This window comes from Cherax quadricarinatus, chromosome 80, assembly GCF_038502225.1.
Source record: "Cherax quadricarinatus isolate ZL_2023a chromosome 80, ASM3850222v1, whole genome shotgun sequence".
Taxonomy (NCBI): domain Eukaryota; kingdom Metazoa; phylum Arthropoda; class Malacostraca; order Decapoda; family Parastacidae; genus Cherax; species Cherax quadricarinatus.
This window is the reverse complement of record NC_091371.1, coordinates 6,882,975-6,900,017: the sequence shown is the minus strand read 5'-3', so window position 1 is coordinate 6,900,017 and position 17,043 is coordinate 6,882,975. Positions and strand designations below refer to the sequence as shown.

Genomic DNA, 17,043 nt, shown 5'->3' with positions numbered 1-17,043 from the left:
ACAGTGAAACATATAAGTGAACAGTATTTAGATAAGGCTAAAGAGGTCTTTGTGGCATTTATGGATTTGGAAAAGGCGTATGACAGGGTGGATAGGGGGGCAATGTGGCAGATGTTGCAGGTGTATGGTGTAGGAGGTAGGTTACTGAAAGCAGTGAAGAGTTTTTACGAGGATAGTGAGGCTCAAGTTAGAGTATGTAGGAAAGAGGGAAATTATTTCCCAGTAAAAGTAGGCCTTAGACAAGGATGTGTGATGTCACCGTGGTTGTTTAATATATTTATAGATGGGGTTGCAAGAGAAGTAAATGCGAGGGTCTTGGCAAGAGGCGTGGAGTTAAAAGATAAAGAATCACACATAAAGTGGGAGTTGTCACAGTTGCTCTTTGCTGATGACACTGTGCTCTTGGGAGATTCTGAAGAGAAGTTGCAGAGATTGGTGGATGAATTTGGTAGGGTGTGCAAAAGAAGAAAATTGAAAGTGAATACAGGAAAGAGTAAGGTTATGAGGATAACAAAAAGATTAGGTGATGAAAGATTGGATATCAGATTGGAGGGAGAGAGTATGGAGGAGGTGAATGTATTCAGATATTTGGGAGTGGACTTGTCAGCGGATGGGTCTATGAAAGATGAGGTGAATCATAGAATTGATGAGGGGAAAAGGGTGAGTGGTGCACTTAGGAGTCTGTGGAGACAAAGAACTTTGTCCTTGGAGGCAAAGAGGGGAATGTATGAGAGTATAGTTTTACCAGTGCTCTTATGTGGGTGTGAAGCATGGGTGATGAATGTTGCAGCGAGGAGAAGGCTGGAGGCAGTGGAGATGTCATGTCTGAGAGCAATGTGTGGTGTGAATATAATGCAGAGAATTCGTAGTTTGGAAGTTAGGAGGAGGTGCGGGATTACCAAAACTGTTGTCCAGAGGGCTGAGGAAGGGTTGTTGAGGTGGTTCGGACATGTGGAGAGAATGGAGCGAAACAGAATAACTTCAAGAGTGTATCAGTCTGTAGTGGAAGGAAGGCGGGGTAGGGGTCGGCCTAGGAAAGGTTGGAGGGAGGGGATAAAGGAGGTTTTGTGTGCGAGGGGCTTGGACTTCCAGCAGGCATGCGTGAGCGTGTGTGATAGGAGTGAATGGAGACAAATGATTTTTAATACTTGACGTGCTGTTGGAGTGTGAGCAAAGTAACATTTATGAAGGGGTTCAGGGAAACCGGCAGGCCGGACTTGAGTCCTGGAGATGGGAAGTACAGTGCCTGCACTCTGAAGGAGGGGTGTTAATGTTGCAGTTTAAAAACTGTAGTGTAAAGCACCCTTCTGGCAAGACAGTGATGGAGTGAATGATGGTGAAAGTTTTTCTTTTTCGGGCCACCCTGCCTTGGTGGGAATCGGCCAGTGTGATAATAAAAAATAAAAAGAATACAGCCTCTCCTCACTTAGCGATGTATTTGTTTACCGACAACTCAGACTTATGACAGGCTCTCTGTCCAGTATGCCTCTATTCTGTTTATTACAATACAGTGGACCCCCGGTTCGCGAAGACATTGGTATCCGATAAATCCGGTATCCGAAGCATTATATCGCAAAAAATTTGCCTCGGTTCCCATTACAAAACCCGGTATGCGATACGATTCGTACGAGATGTGTCCAGTGTTTACAAGCCAGCCAGTGTGCGCACATCTAAGGATACATTCGGTACATTCTATATTATCCATATTATCACTGTTTTTGGTGCTTTTTTCTGCAAAATAAGCCACCATGGGCCCCAAGAAAGCTTCTAGTGCCAACCCATCGAGACCAAGGGTGCTAATGACTATTGAAATTAAGGAAATGTGTGCAAAGTGGCTTGAAGTGCAAACCTTTTTTGATGAAAATCACCCTGACACAGCTACTGCAAGCCGTGTTGGCAACCTGTACACTGACAATGTTGTGAACCACTTTAGAAAAGTCATAAAGGAACAAGAAGTACAGGCCTCTATGGACAGATATGTTGTGCGACAGAAGTCCAGTGACTCTCAAGCTGGTCCTAGTGGCATTAAAAGAAGAAGGGAAGTAACCCCAGAAAAGGACTTGCTACCTCAAGTCCTAATGAAGGGGGATTCCCCTTCTAAACATTAAAAACCTCAACACTCTCCCCTCCTCCCATCCCATCAATCATCACCAGATCTTCATTAAAGGTAAGTGTCAATTATTCTATTGTGATTATTCTATTGTTGTTATTGTTATTATAATTATTATATTGCATTAAACTTAATATATCATGTGGTAAAAGCTTTTTTTTTTCATACTTTTGGGTGTCTTGCACGGATTAATTTGATTCCCATTATTTCTTATGGGGAAAATTGATTCGCTTTCCGATAATTTTGGTTTACGATGAGCTCTCAGGAACGGATTAATATCATGAACCGGGGGTCCACTGTATACAGTACACTACTGTATAAACATTTAAAAATAAACTAAAAATGTTAAATGTTGCAGAGGTGACATTAAAACAATATCAAAGATGGTTGACACAGACACTCTACCATTATAATATGATCCTCACTTAGCCACAAATTTGTTTACTGACATGGTCTTAGGAACGGAACTCCATCGTTAAGTGAGGAGAGGCTGTGTAACAGTACCAGGAAGTTAGAAAGACATATACTGACCTGTGGTAATAAATAGCAGTAAAAATGTTATGTTAGAATCTTTTTTTATGTTTGCAATTATTTAAGTTCCCAAAATATTTTTAATGTAAATGTAATTAACCGTTTGATTAGGGCTAGAACCATGTAAAACCATTATAGATTACACGTAGTCTGGCTTTATGTTGTCCTAAATGCTGGACCTAATGAGCTGTCACTAGTCGAACTCGCAGAAAATCAATTTAGACTCGTATTACTTTTTTTTTTAACTGAAATTAACTTTATTTCTTTATTTCAGCAGGACACAATGTTTGTACAACTGTCCCACTTTATACTGACCCTCCACTGTGCTTCCCACTTTATACTGACCCTCCACTCCAATTCATTCTAATGAGGACACTAGAGCACTCCAGGATGATTTGAATACGCTGATGCAATGGTTGGAAAAGTGGCAGATGCAGTTTAACCCCTAAACGGTCCAAACATATATAAACGTCCACTCGCGTAGCGCCCCAGATTTTTTGAGAAAAAAAAAAAATTTTTTTTTAATAGGAAAAAAGAGCATATGGTACCCAGGCATCCCCAATTATTTTAATATGGCGCACAGTGAGTGCGCACACCCATTTTCTTATGTCTAGGTGACTCAGGCTTATCATGGCAATGATGAATGAATGACAAAGAAAATGTATATATACATTTGGGGCGCTACGCACGTGAACATATATATACGTTTGGACCGTTTAGGGGTTAACATAGACAAATGCAAAGTTCTAAATGTTGGACAGGAAAATAACCATGTGACGTATAAACTAAATAATGTAGATCTTAATACTACTGATTGTGAAAAGGATTTAGGAGTTCTGGTTAGCAGTAATCTAAAACCAAAACAACAGGGCATTAGTGTTCGCAATAAAGCTAACAGAATTCTTGGCTTCATATCTAGAAGTATAAGTAATAGAAGTCCTCAGGTTGTTCTTCAACTCTATACATCCTTGGTTAGGCCTCATTTAGATTATGCTGCTCAGTTCTGGTCACCGTACTACAGAATGGATATAAATGCTCTGGAAAACGTACAGAGGAGGATGACAAATATGATCCCATGTATCAGAAATCTTCCCTATGAGGATAGACTGAGGGTCCTGAATCTGCATTCTCTCGAAAGGCGTAGAATTAGGGGGGATATGATCGAGGTGTGTAAATGGAAAACGGGAATAAATAAAGGGGATGTAAATAGCGTGCTGAAAATTTCCAGCCAAGGCAGGACTTGGAGCAATGGTTTCAAGTTGGAAAAATTCAGATTCAAGAAGGATATAGAAAAAGCACTGGTTTGGTAATAGAGTTGTGAATGAGTGCAACAAACTCCCGAGTACAGGTATTGAGGCTAAAACGTGTAGTTTTAAAAATAGGTTAGATAAATACATGAGTGGGTGTGGATGGGTGTGAGTTGGACCTGACTAGCCTGTGCTGCTGGGTCTGGTGCCGTGCTCCTTCCTTGAGTGGAGGTGGCCAGACTGGGTGGGTCATTGGGCTAATCCAGGGGGAGGCATGGACCTCCTCCGCATGGGTCAGTAGGCCTGATGGTCCCATGTATCAGAAATCTTCCCTATGAGGATAGACTGAGGGCCCTGAATCTGCACTCTCTAGAAAGGCGTAGAATTAGGGGGGATATGATTGAGGTGTATAAATGGAAAACAGGAATAAATAAAGGGGATGTAAATAGCATGCTGAAAATTTCCAGCCAAGACAGGACTCGCAGCAATGGTTTCAAGTTGGAAAAATTCAGATTCAGGAAGGATATGGGAAAGCACTGGTTTGGTAATAGAGTTGTGGATGAATGGAACAAACTCCTGAGTACAGTTATTCAGGCTAAAACGTTTTGTCGTTCTAAATTTTAAGAGGTTAGATAAATACATAAGTGGGTGTGGGTGAGTGAGTTGGACCCGACTAGCTTGTGCTGCTGTAGATTTGGTACTGTGTTCCATCCTTGAGCGGAGGTGACCAGACTGGGTGGGTCATTGGGCTTATCTGGGGGGGAACTTGGACCTGCGCTCCGCATGGGTCAGTAGGCATGTTGCAGTGTTCCTTCTTTCTTATGTTCACTGTGCTTCCCAATTTACACAGACACTCCACTGTGCTTCCCACTTTACACTGACCCTCCACTGTGCTTCCCACTTTATACTGATCCACCACTGTGCTTCCCACTTTATACTGATCCACCACTGTGCTTCCCACTTTATACTGATCCACAACTGTGCTTCTCACTTTATACTGACCCTCCACTGTGCTTCCCACTTAACACTGACCCACCACTGTTTTTCCCACTTTATACTGACCCACCACTGTGCTTCCCACTTTATACTGACCCACCACTGTGCTTCCCACTTTATACTGACCCACCACTGTGCTTCCCACTTTATACTGACCCACCACTGTGCTTCCCACTTTATACTGACCCACCACTGTGCTTCCCACTTTATACTGACCCACCACTGTGCTTCCCACTTTATACTGACCCACCACTGTGCTTCCCACTTTATACTGACCCACCACTGTGCTTCCCACTTTATACTGACCCTCCACTGTGCTTCCCACTTTATACTGACCCTCCACTGTGCTTCCCACTTTATACTGACCCACCACTGTGCTTCCCACTTTATACTGACCCACCACTGTGCTTCCCACTTTATACTGACCCACCACTGTGCTTCCCACTTTATACTGACCCACCACTGTGCTTCCCACTTTATACCGACCCTCCACTGTGCTTCCCACTTTATACCGACCCTCCACTGTGCTTCCCACTTTATACCGACCCTCCACTGTGCTTCCCACTTTATACCGACCCTCCACTGTGCTTCCCACTTTATACCGACCCTCCACTGTGCTTCCCACTTTATACCGACCCTCCACTGTGCTTCCCACTTTATACCGACCCTCCACTGTGCTTCCCACTTTATACTGACCCTCCACTGTGCTTCCCACTGTATACTGACCCTCCACTGTGCTTCCCACTGTATACTGACCCTCCACTGTGCTTCCCACTATACTGACCCTCCACTGTGCTTCCCACTGTATACTGACCCTCCACTGTGCTTCCCACTGTATACTGGCCCTCCACTGTGCTTCCCACTTTATAATGACCCTCCACTGTGCTTCCCACTTTATACTGACCCTCCACTGTGCTTCCCACTTTATACCGACCCTCCACTGTGCTTCCCACTTTATACCGACCCTCCACTGTGCTTCCCACTTTATACCGACCCTCCACTGTGCTTCCCACTTTATACCGACCCTCCACTGTGCTTCCCACTGTATACCGACCCTCCACTGTGCTTCCCACTGTATACTGGCCCTCCACTGTGCTTCCCACTTTATAATGACCCTCCACTGTGCTTCCCACTTTATACTGACCCTCCACTGTGCTTCCCACTTTATAATGACCCTCCACTGTGCTTCCCACTTTATACTGACCCTCCACTGTGCTTCCCACTTTATACTGACCCTCCACTGTGCTTCCCACTTTATATTGACCTACCACTGTGCTTCCCACTTTATACTGACCCTCCACTGTGCTTCCCACTTTATACTGACCCTCCACTGTGCTTCCCACTTTATACTGACCTACCACTGTGCTTCCCACTTTATACTGACCTACCACTGTGCTTCCCACTTTATACTGACCCTCCACTGTGCTTCCCACATTATACTGACCCTCCACTGTGCTTCCCACTTTATATTGACCTACCACTGTGCTTCCCACTTTATACTGACCCTCCACTGTCCTTCCCACTTTATACTGACCTACCACTGTGCTTCCCACTTTATACTGACCCTCCACTGTGCTCCCCACTTTATACTGACCCTGCACTGTGCTTCCCACTTTATATTGACCTACCACTTAGCTTCCCACTTTATAGTGACCCTCCACTGTGCTTCCCACTGTACACTCACACTAACCCTCCACTGTGCTACCCACTTTACACTCGCACTAACCCTCCACTGTGCTACCCACTTTACACTCGCAGTAACCCTCCACTGTGCTACCCACCTTACACTCGCACTAACCCTCCATTCCTTTATCCGCTACCACATATATCCACCTTTTCACTATATAACCCATGTGGTTTTAGCTTCTATTGTAATGTATGTTATTGAAGGTGTGTCTGGTCCTCAGCTCAAACATGACATTATTGTTGAAGAATCAGACACATATACAACATATGATTATATTTATTTGTAGATGTTGCACCATCCAGTGACTTTATTAATACAAGGACATATGTTCTTGTATTGATAAAGACACTGGATGGTGCAACATTTACAAATAAAGATACCCGGATGCTGTATATCTGAGTATCTAATTCTTTATCTTGTTGGTACAGTATTGTATACCATTCATGTACAACATGGTATTGTATACCATTCATGTACAACATGGTATTGTATACCATTCATGTACAACATGGTATTGTATATCATTCATGTACAACATGGTATTGTATACCATTCATGTACAACATGGTATTGTATACCATTCATGTACAACATGGTATTGTATACCATTCATGTACAACATGGTATTGTATACCATTCATGTACAACATGGTATTGTATACCATTCATGTACAACATGGTATTGTATACCATTCATGTACAACATGGTATTGTATACCATTCATTTACAACATGGCTGCCTCTCTTACAGATTTTGCATGTTCTGTGACTAAAATATTGTGGTTTTTATGAATGATGGGGTCGGTAGAAGTAAATAAATAGCCCAGGATGAGAATACAGCAGGTTCTCGAATAACATCGTTTTCTTATATCATTGATGTGATAATAAAATTGAATGAATATAATTATAAATTATTGCAACCCTAGAATTCATAAAGTATGTGATAATCATACGATAATTGTTTCGCTTAAAGATAGTCTCCAGGAACCTATCGATGACGTTAAGTGAGGATTTACTGTATGGGTCACGGACTGGGTCTCGGGGATGTTGACCCCCGAAGCCTCCTCCAGGTATAGTTAAGGAAGATATAGTGGAACCTTGGTACTCGAACTCAATTCATTCTGGAAGGCTGTTTGAGTGCCTATCCGTTGGAGTATTGAACAAGTTTTTCCCAACTAATTTTCTTGTTGGTCGGCTGTTATCACTAATCTTCGTAGTCCTGTAGCGAATTATTTATATAAATATATAAAAAAAAAAATGCCAAAAATGCAAAGAAACACGAAATAGTTTACAGTGAAGTTCTGGCAGGTCTAAAACTAAAGTAAATGCATTATCGAACATAAATATGCAGCTTAAACGAAAAAAAAGTCCTAATGTTCATCCAACATAAAAATTAACGCAACCATACGATGAAATTCCTAACTCAAAATTGATAATAAAAATGGAAAATTATTATAATCATAAGTGCTAATGAAGGTTGAAAAACACAGAAATAGTATGAAAGAATTGTTATGTGACATGACATAAGACAAGCATAAAGAACCAAGACAACTTACGACTGGAAAAAAACTTTGATACAGATATTGAAGCATCAAGGATGCTGGTGAGGGGCTCTTGATCTAGGGGATTGAATCTGTGCATCTACCCCAGCTCCCCTTCAGGTGCTGTACAATCCCTACAGGTTTAGTGCTCCCATAATTTTTTATTAACACATTGGCCTTCTCCCACCAAGGCAGGGCGGCCCGAAAAAGAAAAACTTTCATCACTGTTCACTCCATTACTGTCTTGCCGGAGGCGTGCTTACACTACGGTTATAAAACTGCAACATTAACACCCCTCCTTCAGAGTGCACTGTACTTTCCATCTCCAGGAATCAAGTACAGCTTGCTGGTTTCTTTGAACCCCTTTATAAATGTTACCTTGCTTACACTCCAACAGCACATCAAGTCCTAAAAACCATTTATCTCCATTTGCTCCTAACATGGTCATGCATGCTTGCTGGATGTCCAAGCCCCTCACACACAAAACCTCCTTTACCCCCTCCAACCTTTTGTAATCTCCCTCCTACATACTCTAACCTGAGCCTCGCTATCCTCATAAAAACTCTTCACTGCACAATACAAATACGTAATATAAATATTGAACCAGATACACTACCAGGAACTACCATTATCACCATTAACTACTACGATCACTACCATTACCACCATTAACTACTACCATCACTACCTAACATGTTAATGTGCCTCAAGATCTATCCTAGCATGGGCCAGTAGGCCTACTGACATACTTCTCTAATATTTACACTTACGTTTCTCCAGCCTATAAACTGTGGTTACAAGCATATAAACTTTGGGAATGCTTGAAGTTCCTAAACCTGTACTCCCTAGAATGCAGGAGGGAGAGATGATTATATATACCTGGAAAATCCTAGAGGGACTAGTACCAAACTTGCACGTGAAAATCACTCCCTGTGAAAGCAAAAGACTCGGCAGACGATGCAACATCCCCCCAATGAAAAACAGGGGTGCCACTAGCATGATAAGAGAGAATACAATAAGTGTCAGGGGCCCAAGGCTGTTCAACTGCTTCCCAGTGTACATCGGGGATTGCCAATAGACCCCTGGCTGTCTTCAAGCAGGCACTAAACAAGCACCTGAAGTCGGTACCTGACCAGCCGGGCTGTGGTTTGTACGTTGAATTATGTGCAGCTAGCAATAACGACCTGGTTGATCAGGCCCTGATCCACCATGAGGCCTGGTCATAGACCGGGCTGCGGGGGCGTTGACCCCCTGAACTCTCTTCAGGTATACCAGATATGATCTATCACAAATTTTGATACACAATTATTATTGTCTTAAAGTTACTGTGTGTCTACAACTACAGATGGCACCTATAACATTGCACTTTGGTGCCATCTTGTATAAGGAAAATGTTAGTGCTTGGAGTTAGTCACTACACTGCATTCGGGGTGCCACCTAGTGCAGGGAGACCGCTGTATGACCCGGGTGGGTTTAGCACTTAGTTTTATAATGGCACAAAGTTAATGAAAATGGCACTAGGTTGCCATCTATTGGAGGAAGAATAAACTGAATTAGTTAATTTTTTGCACAATAGATGGCACTTGAAAATGGCACTTGGCTGCCATCTATTGCTGTAATTATTTACTAAATCTAGTTCAATTTTTGCATAATAGATGGCACTGTAAGTTAATGAAAATGGGAAGATAAATGATAGACTAAACTAAAATTTTTTTAGTTCACTTTTTGCTCAATAGATGGCGAAAAAAAAAATTGAAAGTGGGAAGATAAGGTAGGGTAGACTAAACTAAAATTTTTTTTAGTTCACCTTTTGCTCAATAGATGGCGAAAAAAAAATTAAAAAATGGGAAGATAAACTAGGGGAGACTAAACAAAATATTTTTAGTTTATTTTTTGCACAATAGATGGCGCTGAAAATTACTAATGGAAATGGCACTTGGCTGCCATCTATTGTGAAAATTATGAACTAAACTTTTAGTTCATTTTTTGCACAATAGATGGCCCTAAATATTACTAATGAAAATGGCACTTGGCTGCCATCTATTGCTGTAATTATTTACTAAATCTAGTTCAATTTTTGCATAATAGATGGCACTGTAAGTTAATGAAAATGGGAAGATAAATGATAGACTAAACTAAAATTTTTTTAGTTCACTTTTTGCTCAATAGATGGCGAAAAAAAAATTGAAAATGGGAAGATAAGGTAGGGTAGACTAAACTAAATTTTTTTTAGTTCACTTTTTGCTCAATAGATGGCGAAAAAAAAATTAAAAAATGGGAAGATAAACTAGGGGAGACTAAACAAAATATTTTTAGTTTATTTTTTGCACAATAGATGGCGCTGAAAATTACTAATGGAAATGGCACTTGGCTGCCATCTATTGTGAAAATTATGAACTAAACTTTTAGTTCATTTTTTGCACAATAGATGGTGCTGAAAATTACTAATGAAAATGGCACTTGGATGCCATCTAGTGAGAGAATTATGAACTAAAAATATTTTATTCAGTCTCCCCTAATTAATCTTCCCATTTTCAATTTTTTTTTCGCCATCTATTGAGCAAAAAGTGAACTAAAAAAATATTTAGTTTAGTCTATCCTTTATCTTCCCATTTTCATTAATTTACAGCACCATCTATTATGCAAAAACTGAACTAGATTTAGTAAATAATTACAGCAATAGATGGCATACAAGTGCCAGTTTCAATTTTTAGTGCCATCTATTGTGCAAAAAAATTAACTAATTTAGTTTATTCTCCCTACAGTAGATGGCAGCCTGGTGCCATTTTCATTAAATTTTACTTTGATACCTATTGCAGCAAGTGATGCTAACTCGTTGTTACCGAGGGTGAAGCACAAAACCTACAGAGGTCATAGTGTGCCTGGGAAATGGGAGGCAATTATAATCATAACTAAGAGATAAACCCACAAGGGTCAATGAGAGGCAGGCCAATTCAATCCAAGAGAGGATTATTACAATCAAGGGGGGAGTACTAAACCTGTAGAATTATACAGCACACATAGGGGGGAGGATTGAAGGTATTCAGGTTCAATTCAGGGAACTGGAGCACAGATCCAATTCCCTAAATCAAGAGCCCCTCACCAGTATCAAGGAACCTTCCTTGAGAGAAGTCCAATTCCTTGCATCAAGTGCCCAACACTAGCATCAACTTCAGTAGACACAGGAAAGTGGTTGAGAAAGAGACATGAACATTATTATAATCAAGGGGGAAGCACTAAACCCGTAGGATTATACAGCTCCTGGGAGGGGGATGTGGAAGGTATTCAGGTTTAATTCAGGGAACTGGAGAACAGATCCAATTCCCTAGATCAAGAGGCCCTCACCAGCATCAAGGAACTTTCCTTGAGGGGAGAGACACGAGCAAACGTGAATATCTAGAAAATATTTGTGTTCTGGGACTATGATCCTCTCTAATAAACACAGGTTTGAGAACAACACATACTGGCAAGAGTGTAAGGTGATGACCTGACCAGTGAGGTAGGAGACAGCATCAGGTAACCTTTGAAGTTAACTGACAATTACATCATGTAGTGGACAGGTCTTGGTTGAGTATCAGATGTGTCAGTGTTTTCCATGTGTTATAATAACCAGCTTTTTTGTCCAGTTGCAGCGACTGCAATTAATCAAGGTTCCAGGCATTTTCAGAATCTAAGGTTGTGTTTGATATAAGGACAGAAGTGCAACTAATACAACATTTTTATAGTAGCAACATTTCACTCTGCAGGAGCTCTGTTAAGACATTACAAACAAGGACACAGAGTATATATATGTAAAGTGTGAGGTGCAAAGCATAATACAATCATTGTAGGTAATAGCAGTAGTATTTGTGGTAGTAATAGTACTACAACTACTACCACTACCTACAATGATTATATTATGCTTTGGACCTTACACTCTACCTATATATACTCTCTCTGTCCATGCATTGTTTGTAATGGGTTTGGCAAAGCTCCTGGAGAGCAAAATGTTGCTGCAATAAAATGTCACATTAGTTGCACTTGTGTCCATTTATCTAATATACTGTCGGTAATTCTACCATCAATATAATATCTAACGTTGTGTCCTGTGATGACTTTCAATGTCAAAAATGCCTGGAAGCTTCATTAATCATTCACTAAAGCTGAATAAAAAAAAGTTGGAAATTATATGGTGGTTGTGGGGATTATCTCCCCCTGGGCTCAGTCACAGACCAGGCTTCCTAGGTAGGAAAGGAAATATTACAGGATTAAGAACTATGTACGTATTACAAAACACAAAGGAAAGTAATATAGGAAAGCCCTGTTTTTTCTGCTCCCTCTTTACTGTTCTCACTTTTTCAGCAGTTTTCAATTTAGTTATTCTTTGGTGCTTTTTCTGCTTCTTTGCACAACAGATGTGTCAGAGAAGAGTACCGGCGTCATGTTTTAAGTGTATTTTATATTTATTTTACTTTTGTATGTGATTTTTTTATGCTTAGCTGTACTGAGCACTTATTATAGTGTAAGCATACATTTATTTTACTTTTGTATGTGATTTTTTTTATGCCTAGTTGTACTGAGCACTTATTATAGTGTAAGCATGTTATCGGGCATTTTAGACTTTCGATATTGAAAAAAAAAACTTTTCCACTCGCCAACAACTGTCACTTAGCGAGGTTCAGGAGCATAACAGCTATGAAAACAGGGACCTCCTGTAATAATAACATTGTCAAACTAAGCACTAACCTGGACCAAGGAAAGTAAAGATGTGTGTGTGTTGTGCATAGTGAATAAAAGTCGAGGTTTGTAACATTTATGCTGAAAAGATATTCACCCAGAGATATCGAGCTTAAATTCAGTGGTGGCTCATGTGGGGTTCCTGCTGAACTGCAGCACCCCCTATTTTCATTAGATATTATCGATAACATTCAATATAATGAATCTTTTTTTCTTTAAATCTTTCTTTATACTTGTACATTATATAATCAAAGAATTAAAGAAAACAGAGGGTGACACTGTCAGTGACAGTATACAATATTGTATACCGGGTGAGCAGCATTTACCGCTGTTGCCATATGTGGCTCATTTTCTGCCAACTTTATGCCTCTACATCTCGGCAAGTACTGATCACAAAATTTTTTTTTGAGGCTTAAAACACTCGGCAAAATAATCCTAACATTTTAAGAAAAAATAAATTTTTTATTTTTCGAATATTTTTTGACAGAATGAGAGTTTCAGAAATGGGCTTGCGACAGTCAAAGGGTTAAATACACCTTTGCTATTACATAAGATTACTGTTTTGCACCCCTTTACATTCCATTAAAATATTCATCTCTCTGGATTTCTAATGTAACTTTAAACCCTTTAACCAGTTACTGTGTACTCTACACTCATTCTTTTCCTGTTCGCATGTGTGAGTTTTATACCTTTCCCCACACCATGTTCAGGTCACAGCAACTTGCCATCCAGATTTTCACATGAACTGGCTCCAATGCCAGCACCTTCTCCCCAGCTTCCAGAGCACTACGGTCCACATTACGGTCCCACATCATCATCCTGGTCTGGTTGATGGACACGTTCACTGGTACCATCCACTTCATACGAGCCAGTGTCTGAAACTGAGAAAAAGCTCCTAGAGGGGAGCATCATCATCCCCTCAAGCCAACAGCTCAGGATTCCAAAGTGCTTCCCCACTCAGCAAATACAAAAAGAGGGATCCTCTCATTGTGGCATTGTCTTAAGGATTTGATGGAATTTCTCTATTTTCCCCTGAGATTGAGGGTGATAGGCAGTTGAAAAGTTAAGCTCTACTTTTAATCCCTTTAAAACATTTCTAAACAACTCAAGGTAAAATTAGCACCTGGGTCTGTTTGCATCTCTTGAGGAAAACCAACATAAAAAAAGAACTTCATCAAAGCTCTTAAGACTACATGAGCTGTTATCTTATGTAGAGGGACTGCTTCCAGGTACTTGGTAGCGGAGCAAATAATTGTGAGTAAATAATCATTTCCCATTCTGGTCCTTGGAACTGAACCAACTACATCCACTACCAGCTTGCTGAAGGGTTCACTTGGTGCTGAAATAAGCTGAAGGGGAACAGGCTTAACCCTTTGACTGTTCTGGCCGTATATATACGTCTTACGCGCCACTGTTTCTAACGTATTTATACGAGTAAATTCTAGCAGCTTCAAATCAACCGGGAGAAAGCTGGTAGGTCCACATGTGAGAGAATAGGTCTGTGTGGTCAGTGTGCACCACATAAAAATCCTGCAGCATGCAGTGCGTAATGAGAAAAAAACTGACCGCTTTTTTGGATTAACCCTTTCAGGGTCCGTCCCGTAGATCTACGGCTTTACGTTCAGGGTCCAAACCGTAGATCTACGTCATGAGCTCAGCTCACTCTGATAAACTGTGAGTGGTACATTTGGGCCTAGATATGAGAGAATACATCTATGTGGTATGTGTGCACCACATAAAACAAATCCTGCAGCACACTATGTATAATGAGAAAAAAACTGAAATCATGATTTTCGATTAAAACAGCGACTTTGCAGTGTTTTTTTGTATGTTTTTTATAGTTGTATTTTCGATTTCTTGGTCTCATTTGATAGAATGGAAGACATATTACAGAAATAGAGATGATTTTGATTGGTTTTAGCACTGAAAATGGCTTGAAACTGAGCTCAAAGTAGCAGAAAAGTTAAATTTTTGCTGATATTCAAGAGTAAACAAACCACCTCACACGTCTAATACACGCCAGCTGGTGGGTCTAATATACATTCACAAATATGGTGATGATATTTATACAATTATTACAGTATTGCATAACAGTAAATCTTCTATTTTTTGGTGTGAATAAAAATTCATTATGTGAATAAAAAATCAAAATGGAATTTATTTGTAAAGCCTCAAAATGTAACTAATGAACAGAAAAAGTGTTAGTTTAGTTCCAGGAATGCCTACATTGTTTATTCTGGACCCTATTTTGAAATTGGAATATTTTGAACTTTGTGTTAAATTGGCCAAATTAACAATTTCCGATCACTTTATTTTGTAGTTGAAACAGTTGACTTGGCGATTTCTTGCGCTCAATCGATAGAATAGAAGTAATACTAGTGAAATAGCTAAGAATTTGGTTGACTGGAATAATGTAAGTGGCCTAAAATGGGAGTCAAAGTCGGCAAAATCGCCGATTCATAAATATCGCTGACACATCAAAATTAGCGAGAGCATAATTTCGTCAATTTTCCATCAAATTTCGTACTTATTGTTTTATTACCTTCACAAAAAGAATCTCTACCATTTCATAAGAAAAAATATAATTTTTTTTTTTTTAAATTCTTGGACACTGGGGCACCACTTCAGATTTGGGCCGTGGACCCTGAAGGGGTTAAAATGCCGACTTTGAGGTGTATTTTCGTATAGTATTTATCGTTGTATTCTCGTTTTCATGGTCTCGCGTGATAAAATGGAAAACATATTACAGAAATAGAGATGATTTTGATTACTTTCACGATGAAAGTGACCTTGAAATTGAGCTCAAATTAGCGGAAATGTTCAATTTTTACCAATGTTCAGGAGTAAGCAAATCACACCACACGTCCAATACACTTCAACTGGGGAGTCTAATATTCTTTCACTAGTGCACTGATATTATTTATACCATTTTTACAATAATACAGTAAATTTTGTATTTTTGTATGAATAAAAAATCAAAATAGAAAGCAATAGTAATATAAGAGGGGCCTAGAGACGTGACTAATGAACAGAGGATATGTTATTTTAGTGCCAAGAATTTCTACATTGTTTATTCTGGACCCTATTTTGAAATTGGCATCTTTTTTAATTTGTGTGAAATTGGCCAAATTGCCAATTTCTGACCACTTTATTGGGTAGTTCAAATTGGTAAATGGGCAGTTTCTTGTACTCAACTAATAGAAAAAAATGGAGTTCTAAAGGTCAACTGGAACAACGGAACTGGCCAAAAACAGGGCTCAAAGTCGGCAAAACCGCCGATGCGTCTATGTTGCCGAGACCGCTAACTTTGCGGGAGCGTCATCCTGTGAGTTTCGACCAAATTTCGTACTTTTGGTGTCATTACCATCGGGAAAAGATTCTCTATCATTTCACAAGAGAAAATAATTTTTTTTTTTTTCCAAAAATTTATCGACATAGAATGACAGTTTCAGAAAGGGGCCTGCGACAGTCAAAAGGTTAATACTTTGACTCGGTTTCCCTATAATTTGACAGACATGATAGGTCTTAATATACTCTCCGTCAGTCTCTCACAGTAGAGGCCAGAAGAAATGCCTGGACATCACCATCTGGTGACAAAACCCTTGTTCTCCTTCCATTGGTACTGCAGAGGCGACTTCTTTGTAAGAGTTTCCTCCCTGAAATGAAAACACTTATTTAATTGTAAAATCTCTTCCTCAGCCACAGCTGAGGCTCTGATCAGCTTAAGAGTGACATCATTTTCCTGTGCAGAAATTAATTGCACCCTAGTAGGTGCAGCCTCTCTCAATCTACTTAACTGATCCATGCTCTAATCATGCTCAGCTCTGGCTGGAACATCCTTTTCTTCAGTTGACTGCAGTTCAACATCAGAGAACAGAGTTTCCAGACTTAACCCCTCACCATCCTCATGAGAAATATCATGAAGACTATTGGTAGCATGATCATGAGCCATACTTCTCATGGTGGAACCATCAGGGAAAAGGTCTGGCAGGGTTTCCCTAGCCTTCTCCTCCCAAACTTTGGGACTTGGTTCCCCCCAAACTAGTTGTTCCTCACTGTGCATCATTGTGGTGGTGAGGTACTATCAGATGGTTGGTGTTCAGTGTGCATCATTATGGTGGTGAGATACCATCGGACAGTTGGTGTTCAGTGTGCATCATTGTGGTGGTGAGGTACCATCGGATGGTTGGTGTTCAGTGTGCATCATTATGGTGG

At 40.2% G+C, this 17,043-nt stretch overlaps 1 protein-coding gene and 1 long non-coding RNA gene across 4 annotated transcripts in view; one reads left to right on the top strand and one right to left on the bottom strand.

Moving 5' to 3' along the window:
• Window positions 1-4,753, top strand: part of LOC128703478 (uncharacterized) — a 398,312-nt gene extending 393,559 nt beyond the window's left edge. For all 3 annotated transcript variants that reach the window (XR_011394228.1, XR_011394227.1, XM_070102084.1), the window contains one exon: window positions 2,916-4,753. The gene's annotated coding sequence lies outside the window, so the exon portion shown is untranslated. The remainder of the gene's footprint in view (window positions 1-2,915) is intronic.
• Window positions 4,754-13,269: 8,516 nt separating this feature from the next.
• On the bottom strand, window positions 13,270-17,037 carry LOC138855074 (uncharacterized). The gene is made up of 2 exons (XR_011394229.1): window positions 16,381-17,037; window positions 13,270-13,709 (listed from the first exon to the last, which is right to left on the bottom strand). It is a non-coding gene; the product is annotated as an uncharacterized lncRNA (long non-coding RNA).
• Window positions 17,038-17,043: the final 6 nt, after the last annotated feature.